Below are 12,700 nucleotides of genomic sequence, written 5' to 3' on the forward strand. Positions count from 1 at the left end.
GTACCATTGCCTTTAAATTGTTTAACTTGGGTCAAACATTTCGGGTAGCCTTCCACAAGCTTCCCACAATAAATTGGGTGAATTTTGGCCCATTCCTCCTGACAGAGCTGGTGTAATTGAGTCAGGTTTGTAGGCCTCCTTGCTCCCACACACTTTTTCAGTTCTGCCCACACATTTTCTATAGGATTGAGGTCAGGGCTTTGTGATGGCCACTCTAATACCTTGACTTTGTTGTCCTTAAACAATTTTTTCCACACATTTGGAAGTATGCTTGGGGTCATTGTCCATTTGGAAGACCCATTTGCGACCAAGCTTTAACTTCCTGACTGATATCTTGAGATGTTGCTTCACTATATCCACATAATTTTCACTCCTCATGATGCCATCTATTTTGTGAAGTGCACCAGTTTCTCCTGCAGCAAAGCACCCCCACAACATGAGGCTGCCATCCCCCTGCTTCACAGTTGGGATGGTGTTCTTTGGCTTGCAAGCCCCCCCTTTTTCCTCCAAAAATAACAATGGTCATTATGGCCAAACAGTTCTATTTTTGTTTCATTAGACCAGAGGACATTTCTCCAAAATTCACCCATTGTGGGAAGCTTGTGGAAGGCTACCCGAAAAGTTTGACCCAAGTGAAACAATTTAAAGCCAATGCTACCAAATACTAATTGAGTGTATGAGTGTATGTAAACTTCTGACCCACTGGGAATGTGATGATCGAAATAAAAGCTGAAATAAATCATTTTCTCTACTATTATTCTGACATTTCACATTCTTAAAATAAAGTGGTGATCCTAACTGACCTAAGACAGGGCATTTTTACTAGGATTAAATGTTGGGAATTGTGAAAAACTGAGTTTAAATGTATTTGGCTAAGGTGTATGTAAACTTCAGACTTCAACTGTATTTTGCATTACTCATCTCATATGTATATACTGTATTCTATTCTACTGTATCTTAGTTTATGCCGGTTTGACATTGCTCGTCCGTATATTTATATATTCTTAATTCCATTCCTTTACTTAGATTGGTGTGTATTGTTGTGAAATTGTTAGATATTATTTGTTAGATATTACTGCACTGTTGGAGCTAGAAACACAAGCATTTCGCTACACCAACAATAACATCTGTTAAACACGTGTATGTGACTAATAAAATTTGATTTGAACACAAAAATAACATATAGCTGTTAGCAGCAATGAATGGGGTTCACAGGATGACAGCAAGGATACAAGATCAGTTGGATAACAAGCAATCACTCTATTATGTATGAATTAGCTTCCTTTATGTGTAATCAGTGAAAGCATTACCATTTTTATCTCTCAATACCATAAGGATTACGAAAGTGAAGTTTAGTCAAGAGCTGTAAGTTGGTTATCTTACCGAAGTTGTATCAATACATTGCCTGTAGTACTCTTGCTTCAAAAACTCTCGACCATTGTAACTCTCCCTTCCGGGATTGCTACAAGGCCCTCCCCCACCTGCCCTTCGGCAAATCAGATCAAATCAGAACTCCATTCTGCTCCTCCCTTACTATAGGCAGAAACTCAAACAGGAAGTACCTGTGCTAAGTAGGGCGAAATGGCCAAAATATTATATCCCGGTATTTAAAATCAATTGGGCGGTATGGCGGTATTTTTAGTTTTTGAATAATAAAAGTTCTACATTTGCTTTATGAGTGGTGAGTGATCCTAGGGTGGCAACACATACATTCTAAGTGATTTCAATGAGTCTTTCTCCATTCTGATTGTTTTATACTGTTCAATTCAACTTCAACCAAAACAAATTTCAGCACTTTTATAATTTCTGCATCTCCTGCACTCAATTGCAGTGGTGGAAAAAGTACCCAATTGTCATGCTTGAGTAAAAGTAAAGATACGTTAATAGAAAATTACTCAAGTAAAAGTGAAAGTCACCCAGTAAAATACTACTTGAGTAAAAGTCTAAAAGTATATTTAAAGTCTGGTTTTAAATATACTTAAGTATCAAAAGTAAATGTAATTGATAAAATGTACTTAAGTATCAAAAGTAAAAGTATAAATAATTTCAAATCCCTTATAATAAGCAAATCAGATTATTGTTTTTTTAATTTACGGATAGCCAGGGGCACACTCCATCCCTCAGATATAATTTACAAACAAAACATTTGTGTTTCGGGAGTCCTCCTGATCAGAGGCAGTATGACCAGGGATGTTCTCTTGACAAGTGCATGAATTGTACCATTTTCCTGTCCTGCTAAGCATTCAAAATGTAACAAGTACTTTTAGGTGTCAGGGAAAATGTATGGAGTAATAAGTACAGTATTTTCCTTAGGAATGTAGTGAAGTAAAAGTAGAAATGGTCAAAAATAAAAATAGTAAAGTACAGATACCAAAAAAAACGACTTAAGTAGTACTTGAAAGCATTTTTACTTAAGTAGTACTTGAAAGTATTTTTACTCAAGTACTTTACACCACTGCTCAATCGAGATCATTTCCACACTGCCACGTAGGGCTGCACGATATGGGCAAATCATCTACAACTTATTAACCAAATGTTGCAATTGCGAATTTGACTTGCGAATTAGAGCAAAACTTTGGAAATAGAATGACTATTCTAATTCTATAGTTAGAATATAATAGTGGGCACTTTGAATACAGTGGTGTTTGAGATGACAACGAATTAAAATGTCAGGGAGGAGTTATTGTGACAGGGTAGGAACTTAAGTGCTGATTAGTGTTTCCTAGGGGACCCTATACGCTTTGGCGACATTGCATGTTTTCTCTTAGCTACCTCATGTAGCTAACATATTCTTGCTTTGCATATTCCTCTTTGATTTAGAAGATACTGTTGCACAAACAACATGCTGATTTAGGTCTACACCATCACTGGTATTATCAGGCTGTATTAGCTAGCTACGTTTGCACTTACTCATTACATTTATAAGCTAGCTAGCTAGCTATTAGCGGCTAACAAGATTTAGGGCAACTTGCTAAGAAAAGACAAACTAGCTGTTTGCTGATGTAAGAAACACAAACTAATAGTGTCATTATAGAACGCTCGTGGATTTATATTAAGAAGCAATGTGAAAACAGCATTGTTGTCATCAACATTGGTGCAAGTGCTGCATTGACCATGCAGACTGAACACAAGTGTCTCATGGTTGCAGTGTTGCCAACTCCTCAGTAAGGAAAGTAGCTATTGGCTGTCCTAAAAGTCGCTAGAAGTCAACACCTAATTTGCATAATTGGCCAAGTGCATGTAATTGTGATGGACGCTGTAGGACAGAGGAATAACACMGTGGGAGAGACAAAAAGTGAGTAAAAAACACCCTAAATATATTTTGAACTACAAATGAACTTTCTTCTGTCGATTCTTGTTTTTTTTWATGTCACAATTCCAACCCTCCTCCTTTATCTGGGCTTGGRACTGGCAAAAGTGACCCAAAAGAGACACTCTGGTGSAGTTACTTCATTTTTTATTTGATCTTTTATTTWAAAWWTTTTTAKTTTAKTTTTCTTAATTTGGTTTGTTTTTTAACCTTATGGTCCACTTAGGAGCCTACAACAAGTCACAGGAAAACATGAACATTTTTAACCATAACATTTAAAAAAGATTTTTGTATACAATCTACATTAAAMTTCTTACGGCTGAGATCCCGTTAACGGGATCGACTTGACAACAGCCAGTGAAAGTGCAGGGCGCCAAATTCAAACAACAGAAATCTCATAATTAAAATTCCTCAAACATACAAGTATTTTACACCATTTTAAAGATAAACTTGTTGTTAATCCCACCACAGTGTCCGATTTCAAAAAGGCTTTACGACGAAAGCACACCATCTGATTATGTTAGGTCAGTACCTAGTCACAGAAAAACACAGCCATTTTTCCAGCCAAAGAGAGGAGTCACAAAAAGCAGAAATAGAGATAAAATTAATCACTAACCTTTGATGATCTTCATCAGATGACACTCATAGGACTTCATGTTTTAACAATACATGTATGTTTTGTTCAATAAAGTTCATATTTATATCCAAAAATCTTAGTTTACATTGGCGCGTTATGTTCAGTAATGTTTTGCCTCCAAAACATCGTGATTTTGCAGAGAGCCACATCAATTTACAGAAATACTCAAAATAACACTTGATAAAAAGATACAAGTATTATACATGGAACTTTAGATAAACTTCTCCTTAATGCAACCGCTGTGTCAGATTTCAAAAAAACTTTACGGAAAAAGCACACCATGCAATAATCTGAGTACGGCRCTCAGACACAAAAACAAGCCATACAGGTACCCRCCATGTTGTGGAGTCAACAGAAGTCAGAAATAGCATTATAAATATTCACTTACCTTTGATGATCTTCATCAGAATGCACTCCCAGAAATCCCAGTTCCACAATAAATGTCTGTCTTGTTCGATAAAGTCCATAATTTATGTCCAAATACCTAATTTTCCCCCCGCGCGTTTAGTTCAAAAATCCAAATTCACGACACGCAGGCACACTTAGTCTAGACGAAAAGTCAAAGGATGTTTTTATCATAAATCTTCAATAATGTTTCAACTGGAGAATTCCTTTCTTTGTCTTTAGAAAGGAGAAGGAACGCAGCTACCTCACGGGGGAGCGCCTGAGTGAGCTCGTGGCACTCTGCCAGACCCCTGACTCAATCAGCTCTCATTCCCTCATCCTTCACAGTAAAAGCATCAAACAAGGTTCTAAAGACTGTTGACATCTAGTGGAAGCCTTAGAAAGTGCAATATGACGCCATAGACACTGTATATTGGATAGGCAAACCTACAAACCTCAGATTTCCCACTTCCTGGTTGGATTTTTTCTCAGGTTTTTGCCTGCCATWTGAGTTCTGTTATACTCACAAACATCATTCAAACAGTTTTAGAAACTTCAGAGTGTTTTCTATCCAAATCTACTAATAATATGTATGTCTTAGCTTCTGGGACTGAGGAGCAGGCAGTTTACTCTGGGCACCTTATTCATCCAAGCTACTCAATACTGCCCCCAGCCATAAGAAGTTATGAGAAGTTATAAGAACAATCTAAATGGACCAAAAAGAGACAATAGAAAAAACTATCAATGGCAATGTGAGAAAATTATGGTAACTAGTCTGGCCCTAATTCAGGTAAAAAAAGTTTTTTAATGTAAGCCAGGGCGGGATCAGCCAGCGGTGGCTTCCCGCATGCGCGATTCACGGAGAGGAAGAGCAGAGATGATGTTACACTTGGCGTATCACATTTAACAAAACAAACATTCAAATACTGGTATAGAAGGTAAAGTAAACACCCAAACCGGTCCCTTCATCAATACAGGTATATAATAAAATACGGTATACTGTCTAGCTAACTAGCTAAGGTCTAGTCAACGCTGGTCTGACAAATCGGAATCCATGCTTCAAGAATGTTTTGAATAACATTAACATATACAGTACCAGTCAAAAGTTTGGACACACCCACTCATTCAAGGGTTTTTCTTTATTTTTACTATTTTCTACATTGTAGAATAATAGTGAAGACATCAAAACTATGAAATAACACATATGGAATCATGTAGKAACCAAACAATTGTTAAACAAATCAAAATACATTTTATTTTTGAGATTCTTCATAGTAGCCACCCTTTGCCTTGATGACAGCTTTGCTCTCCAGGACATCAACTACCCAAGCCACGGCCTGTTCACCAGGCTATCATCCAATTCGGCTTGACYCCTAAGACCCTCACAAACTTMTACAGACGCACCATTGAGAGCATCGTGTCGGGCTGTATCACCTCCTGTTACGGCAATTGCACCGCCTGCAACCGCAGGGCTCTCCAGAGGGTGGTGCGGTTGGCCCAATGCATCACCAGGGGGTACACTGCATTCCCTCCAGGACATCTACTGTACAGCACCCAAAGTCATAGGAATGCCAAAAAGATCATCAAGGACATCAACCACCCAAGCCACGGCCTGTTCACCCCGCTATCATCCAGAAGGCGAGGTTAGTAGAGGTGCATCAAAACTGGGACCGAGACAGACTGAAAAACAGCTTTCATCTCTAGGACATCAGACTGTTACATAGCCATCACTAGCCGGCCTCCACCCAATACCCTGAACTTTGTCATTGTCACTAGCTGGCTACCACCCGGTTACTCAACCCTGCACCTTAGAGGCTGCTGCCCTATGTACATAGACATGGAATCACTGTTCACTTTAATATGGAACACTGGTCACTTTAATAATGTTTACATACTGTTTGACTCATTTCATATGTATATACTGTATTCTATTGTATTCTAGTCAATGCCACTCCGACATTGCTCGTCCTAATATTTATATATTTCTTAATTCCATCCTTTTACTTTCAGATTGTGTGTAATGTTGTGAATTGTTAGATACTACTGCACTGTTGAAGCTAGGAACACAAGCGTTTCGCTACAACCGCACTGACATCTGTTAAATATGTGTATGCGACCAATAAAATTTGATTTGATTTTGAATGCTGCAGGTAATAATTCTTAACTTCATTACTTAATATATTGATTTTATACCAATTCTGGGGTCAATTTAACTAATAGTTCATGTTAAGATTTGTGAAAAATTGCCAGCTTTATTTTCATGATATTTCACATAGTTTGTCTGCATAATTTAAATGTATCATTAACTTACATGAGACGAAGTCCATTTGATCAATAGTTATTGCTCTAGTATCCTATGGTGCCACTGGTGTCATTGACATCTATAGTGCCACCAACTGGTCTGGTGCAGCCATCTAAGGTTTCCAGTGAGTATATATCCACTCAAACTAAGTTAAGACATGGACCTACATTCCACATTTGCTGTGAATTGGTCMTATGGTTCATSWGAAGAAGATTTTTGAAGAMTTTTTGGCATATTTTATCATATTAGCGTAAGTGCTAATATGCATCTACTGGTATAGTGTGGACATCTTTGAATGCCTCAATGTTCTTTACTCAAAGTCTTTAGGGACTATTGTGATGAGTCCAAAGAACACATTTGGAGTGAATCKGACTTTTAGTCAATGAGAAGAAGATTCATGATTATTTTATGCATTAGCGTTACACAGTCAAAACAGTGAAATGTTAATAGTTTCCTCTTTTTTTAAGCTATCAATGCCAAAYGTAACATGGTTCATCATGGTAATTAATGTCTTTGATGACCCTAAAATGTTTSAAGTTGATAGGCCATTGTGGAGTTGATTTACAAAGGATTTAAATGGACACATAAAATCTGATTTACTGATTTATCAATTAATCAGCCATCTCYTAACCAATCCCTTTGATTTTCTCAAACTAAGTTAAGAGATGTACCATGGGCCTACCTACCAAATTGGTGATATTTGGATTTACGGTTCATGAGAATAACTTTTTCAAAGGTTTTCAAACATTGGAGGACAATTTATCCTGACGGGGTCCTTAAGACAGATTTGTTCAGCGCGAGGAAAGTCACCTACATACAAAGTTTCAAGTCTATAGGTCAAACRGGTGACAAATATGCAGGTTTAAGTTAGACTGCCTGTAACAGCGCCACCCATAGGCCAATTGGTGCCATTCTTTTAGACCAAGTCACACATGGTCTATGTTTGAGTTATTTTACCATGTCAAGGAAATAATATATAAGAATACCAACAGGTTTCACAGCTTCGCTGTAAGCCCCTAAAGAATATACATAACAACACAAACATAAAACACAACTACAATCCTCAGTGAAGAGGCTTCCACAATGTACTCTGGAGCAGKTCCTCCATGAGATGGTGTTAGAAGAAGGTTGAGTTGCAGCAATTTACCCCTGACATAAAACTTAACCATTTGCTTACTGTTGTAGCCTCCTGCCCTCAAGCTTAGAATCCACATTCCCATCCTCAACTATGTTTCAATCAAACACACCAACTGGTTCTCGTAGTGAATGCTTCTCGGAAATGTTTCCTCTCTATGGCCTTGACAATCATGCATTGGTTACAGTAACCTTAAAATAATTAATACATTCCCTCCATTTACTTTTAGTGATGCTTCTGTTCAAGGACGAACATTGTCCTAATTATTATAGTAATGATCTTAAATTGCTTTGTTTATGTGTGACCAAATTTCAGTAAACAGACATTTTTATAGACCACTAGCTAATCTCAGATATCAATGAACCTCACAAACTGTCCATCTCAATCAGAGAAAGGCACTCAGCAGGAATTTCACTGGGTTATAGTTGTACTCAAGGACAAAGGGAGGGAAACAATGTGTCATAAACAAGACAGAGTTAAAGTTACACCCCACAAGCCAACAACTTGAGAGACAGCAACAGCCACACCCCACTTATTAGAATAGAAAACAACTTTATTGTCCGTTATAGTGAATARTTTACATATGTCTTCTGCTCCGTTCTAAACCTCCAAAATGTAGATTTAAATTCAAAATTCACTAGGCTACATGTGTATGATTTTCACACCTCCTACACATATTTAGGTTATAATATCACAACTGTGTCTTGTATTGTATGATATAAGCTTATTGTATAAGCTACTGTTGGTGCTTGTCTTTAATATTCTTCATTGGGCTTTGGAAAGACAACATTTAAAATGTAACTATGAGTAATATAATTGTTGCATATTTTGGGGTATTTAGGCTGGTGGTTAGACAATGCTTTCTAGCTGAAAAAGGAACAAAAACTTATGTTCCATTTTATTTGCATAAAAAACKTTTTGCCTTATCTGTTGTCTTCCCAATTGCTTACATTTTGTGCACCTTACCTTTGAATCACTCAACATCAATAACTGACACAATTGGGATTTTAATTTAATGTACCCTTATTGTGAAGTGTTACCACATTATTACTGAAATACCTTAACATGTATTTTATATGCAAGAGTTTTAAGTGTTATACTTAACTACTGATACATTAAGAAACAACACGCTAATATTCCATCTGTGTTAACTACAGGGAAGACTGTGATGTGATCTCTTGGGCTGCAAACTGTACTTCCTACCAAGTCCAGCTGGGAACTCACAACAAATGATCTACACCAAAAATGAGATTAAAGCGAGGTCCTATAAAATCAAAGGCTATTTTCTCAGTCTTTCGTATTCTGACTATGACACGAATTTCCTATATGATAATAATTTCCACACAAATTCCTTAAAAGATAATATCCCTGCACCTGCACATTGAGTACTGCATGCTGACAGTCCGGTAGRACTTACAGATAATGTCATTATGACTTACCTTGGTCAGTGCTGATTCTGTTGCTAGAGGAAGATTTGTGGAGGCTACTCCTGCATCACTAACCTATTTAGCCTATATCTTTCTTTCACCCTGTCAGGGAACCCACGTGCCTTGGTGAGGGAAGAGATGGTCTTAGCCTGGGGGAGCAGTRGAGATGGCCTGGCAGTCTGTCAATCTATGGAGACAAATGACAACAGAAGAATAGGTTAAGGTGAATCCATGTGTTCAAGTACATCAAGCACAACACACGGCAGCTGGGAATGGGATCCTTAGCGAGTCATTGAAGGGCAGGGGATGGTATGTTCAGCTGTGGAAGCTAATTGCAGAACCTCAAGGCTGAAGCGAGGGCCAAGGTGTGAAGTTGTAAGAGTCAAAAGGGCTCCAACATACATTATACTATACAGGGGTCATATGCACAGGTCTTGAAGGAGGTAACACAATTTCTAGCTATTTCACCAGTACATCATCACCTTGTTAACAGCTTCACACTTCCTCCACACTGTACAAACGATGACCTGACAGCTATCTTTAACAGTGTGACACTTACAAATCCAAGACCTCATGCCCCTTGTCTCAGCACCTTATCAGATATTCACTCAGTCTAATTGAGAAAAACACAGGGGCTACGCATGTTTTTGTGATTGCAATGTACTAAGACTGAGTTGATGCAAACTTTACACAGAGGACGCTAATAAATAGCAGGGGAAAAAACAAAAAGCTATTCACCAAGGTTTCAATAGCATATTGTTTTTGAAAGCGTTACCAGTATCTGACATGTTGGACACATATAAACGTCATGTACCCTTTTTTTAGGAGCACTGATAGTAAATTGGATATCTTTGAATTAATTATGTGTAAAATAAACAATATCTTCTGTTTCCAACTCAGGTATGACGCGCCTGGTTGAAAGTTTTGTTAACAACTCATGAGGTAAATGGAGTCCCCCCTTCCATTTGTGGCCTGGAATTATTTATGTGAGAAGGCTGCAGCTATTACAATGTCAGATGGTGAGGCCCACACATTCAAGCACATTGAAGTGCCTCATGGTCAGTTGAAGGAATCCAAGAACAATTTCACAGGTTTATATTTGTCCTCAAGGATAAAAAGGAGACAATGCCACGTCAACAAGATGGGGCCTAGGGTTATGCTTACAGTAGCTGGGACTCTTGGTGACAATGGAAAGGAAAGTGACCTTGCCTTGGTGAACAACTGACAGTTGCAGTTGTCTTGCAATGATTTCACACCATGTATGATGACTTTCTCATGTTATCCAATTACCTTAAGCAATCACAACACAAAGACGTTCTAGTTTGTTCCCAAACATGTACTAGAACATAAAACTCAAAACGAACCTCCATAAAAATCATGAGAACTCCCCCTTACTAAATTCAAGAGATTTCCAATGCTCAAACATACAAGATTGATATGTGTTGGATGTTCATGGAGCCTGAAACTGCCCTATAAAGGAGGGTGCTAAAATGGGCTCTGAAATGTCATAATGTCGTCATGTAGCCACCTCATCTGTTAAAGTGACACTCCACAAAAGGAATTATAGCAAAGGGTGATGCTCTACATGCACCCTGGGTTTTTGCACTCCTTCTCCCTCCTTATTGATAGCCTGTTGTTACAACAAGCCTGATAGGTCTGAGGTGCACACCTCTACTCCCCACATTTTTGGAGCTAACTTACTTTCTGTCATTTCTTGTCACATACATCATTTGATTCATTTTCATTGGTCAAACATACATGCTTGTAATGTTAAGATGACTACAGAGCCTGAAACCGCCCCCTGATCAAGTGGGCTTTCAATGCAGCCAATTTCTCCCCTCCTCTGTCCGCCCTGGAATAGCCTGTTGTTATAACGAGCCTGATAGGTCAAAGACGTATACACCTCTAGCCCCAAATACAGATCTTTTGAAATAAGCAGTCTAATTTATGTCACGACATGGCCCATCTCCATATAGGGCTGAGTAACACTCTTTATAAAGAGTGATGGAGACCAGGGGGAGACAGACCAGGGGGAGACACAAGGCACCGGACATCCTGAAGGTAGGCATATAGAGGCAGTCTGCTGAGGAGGGCAAAGATAATCATTATACGACCTAACAATAGTCATAACCACACATAGCTGGTCAGTAGACTGATATTTGTCTTTGTATTTGTCTATTTCATTCTCAGTAGAGATCCCTTCCACCAAACGTATCCAAGGGGTAACCAACAACAGGTAGAATCATAATCTTCTAAAATAAAGGTTCTATAAGCCTCCTAGTGGTTTGTGTGAAGTCTTTAAATGTGTTTCATGAAAACTATAACAGCTTGACAAATGTGTATACTAATGCAAAAATAAAGATAAAAATACCGTTATTTATTTGATTTATTCAATTTTCTTGTCTGTACTCATCAATCTAGTCAACTTGTTTATGTTGCATAATACATCTATCCTGTACAGTAATTACATGTTGTCAGTGTCACCACTACACAAGCTGTAGATTTCAGCTACAGTGGACCTAGCTACTTTTGGTCTGCTCTGAACCTCACATGTTTTGGTTTATTTCCAATGTGCTGTTGGTTTACTGACCTTTGTATTGTTCAGATTAACACTTATTAATCTAGGACTCTAAATTTGGTATCTTACTGCTGTCCTGCCTCGACCCTTGTGTTTTTTTTAGGCTTATATTTTAAAGTTCTATTGGTCTGCCATGACCATTATGCCATGGATGGTACAGTATACTACTCATATACAGTATATACAGTGGGGTCCAAAATTATTGACACTCGATAAAGATGAGCAAAAATTACTGTATAAAATAAATAATTTAAATACTGAGCTATTTAGTATCCTAAATAAATTCGGGAAATTATCATATTTTATACTAATACAATTGCTCAGAGAAAGAAGGCGTCGAAATTATTGACTTCCCTGTTTTCAATACCCCACCTTGTGAGAATAATGTATCTGAGCTTTTTTGTAAAATATATCACGAGTTGGGACACATTGGGGAGGATCTTCCACCATTCCTCCATCCAGAATCCATCCAGAGCCTTGATATCCTTCGTCTGTGCTTATGGACTGCCCTCTTCAATTCAAACCACAGGTTTTCAATAGGTTTCAAGTCTGAAGACTGAGATGGCTATTGCAAAATGTTGATTTTGTGTCCAATTAACCATTTGTTTGTGGATTTTGATGTGTGCTTGGGGTTATTGTTTTGTTGGAAGATCCACTTGCGATCAAGTTTCAGCCTCCTCCCAGAGGCAACCAGGTCTTTGCCTAAAATGTCCTTGTACTGGGTAAAGGTCATGATGCCATTGACCTTAACAAGGGCCACAGTGCCATTATCCTCACAAGGTGAGGTATTGAAAGGTATTGAAAACAGGGGTGTCAATAATTTTTACCCTATACCTATTAGTGAAAAAAGTATTACTTAATAAAATCTCTCTCTGAACAATTATATTACTATAAAATAATATAATTTCCAAATGTTTTTGAGCATAC

The 12,700-nt window shown here is 38.0% G+C and overlaps 1 long non-coding RNA gene across 1 annotated transcript in view; it reads right to left on the bottom strand.

The window, feature by feature from the left end:
* Positions 1-10,008, bottom strand: part of LOC111953954 (uncharacterized) — a 32,542-nt gene extending 22,534 nt beyond the window's left edge. The window contains exon 1 of the long non-coding RNA XR_002875930.2: positions 9,208-10,008. This is a non-coding gene — a long non-coding RNA (uncharacterized lncRNA). The remainder of the gene's footprint in view (positions 1-9,207) is intronic.
* Positions 10,009-12,700: the final 2,692 nt, after the last annotated feature.

The sequence above is a fragment of the Salvelinus sp. IW2-2015 genome, linkage group LG27 (assembly GCF_002910315.2).
Source record: "Salvelinus sp. IW2-2015 linkage group LG27, ASM291031v2, whole genome shotgun sequence".
In the NCBI taxonomy this organism is placed as follows: domain Eukaryota; kingdom Metazoa; phylum Chordata; class Actinopteri; order Salmoniformes; family Salmonidae; genus Salvelinus; species Salvelinus sp. IW2-2015.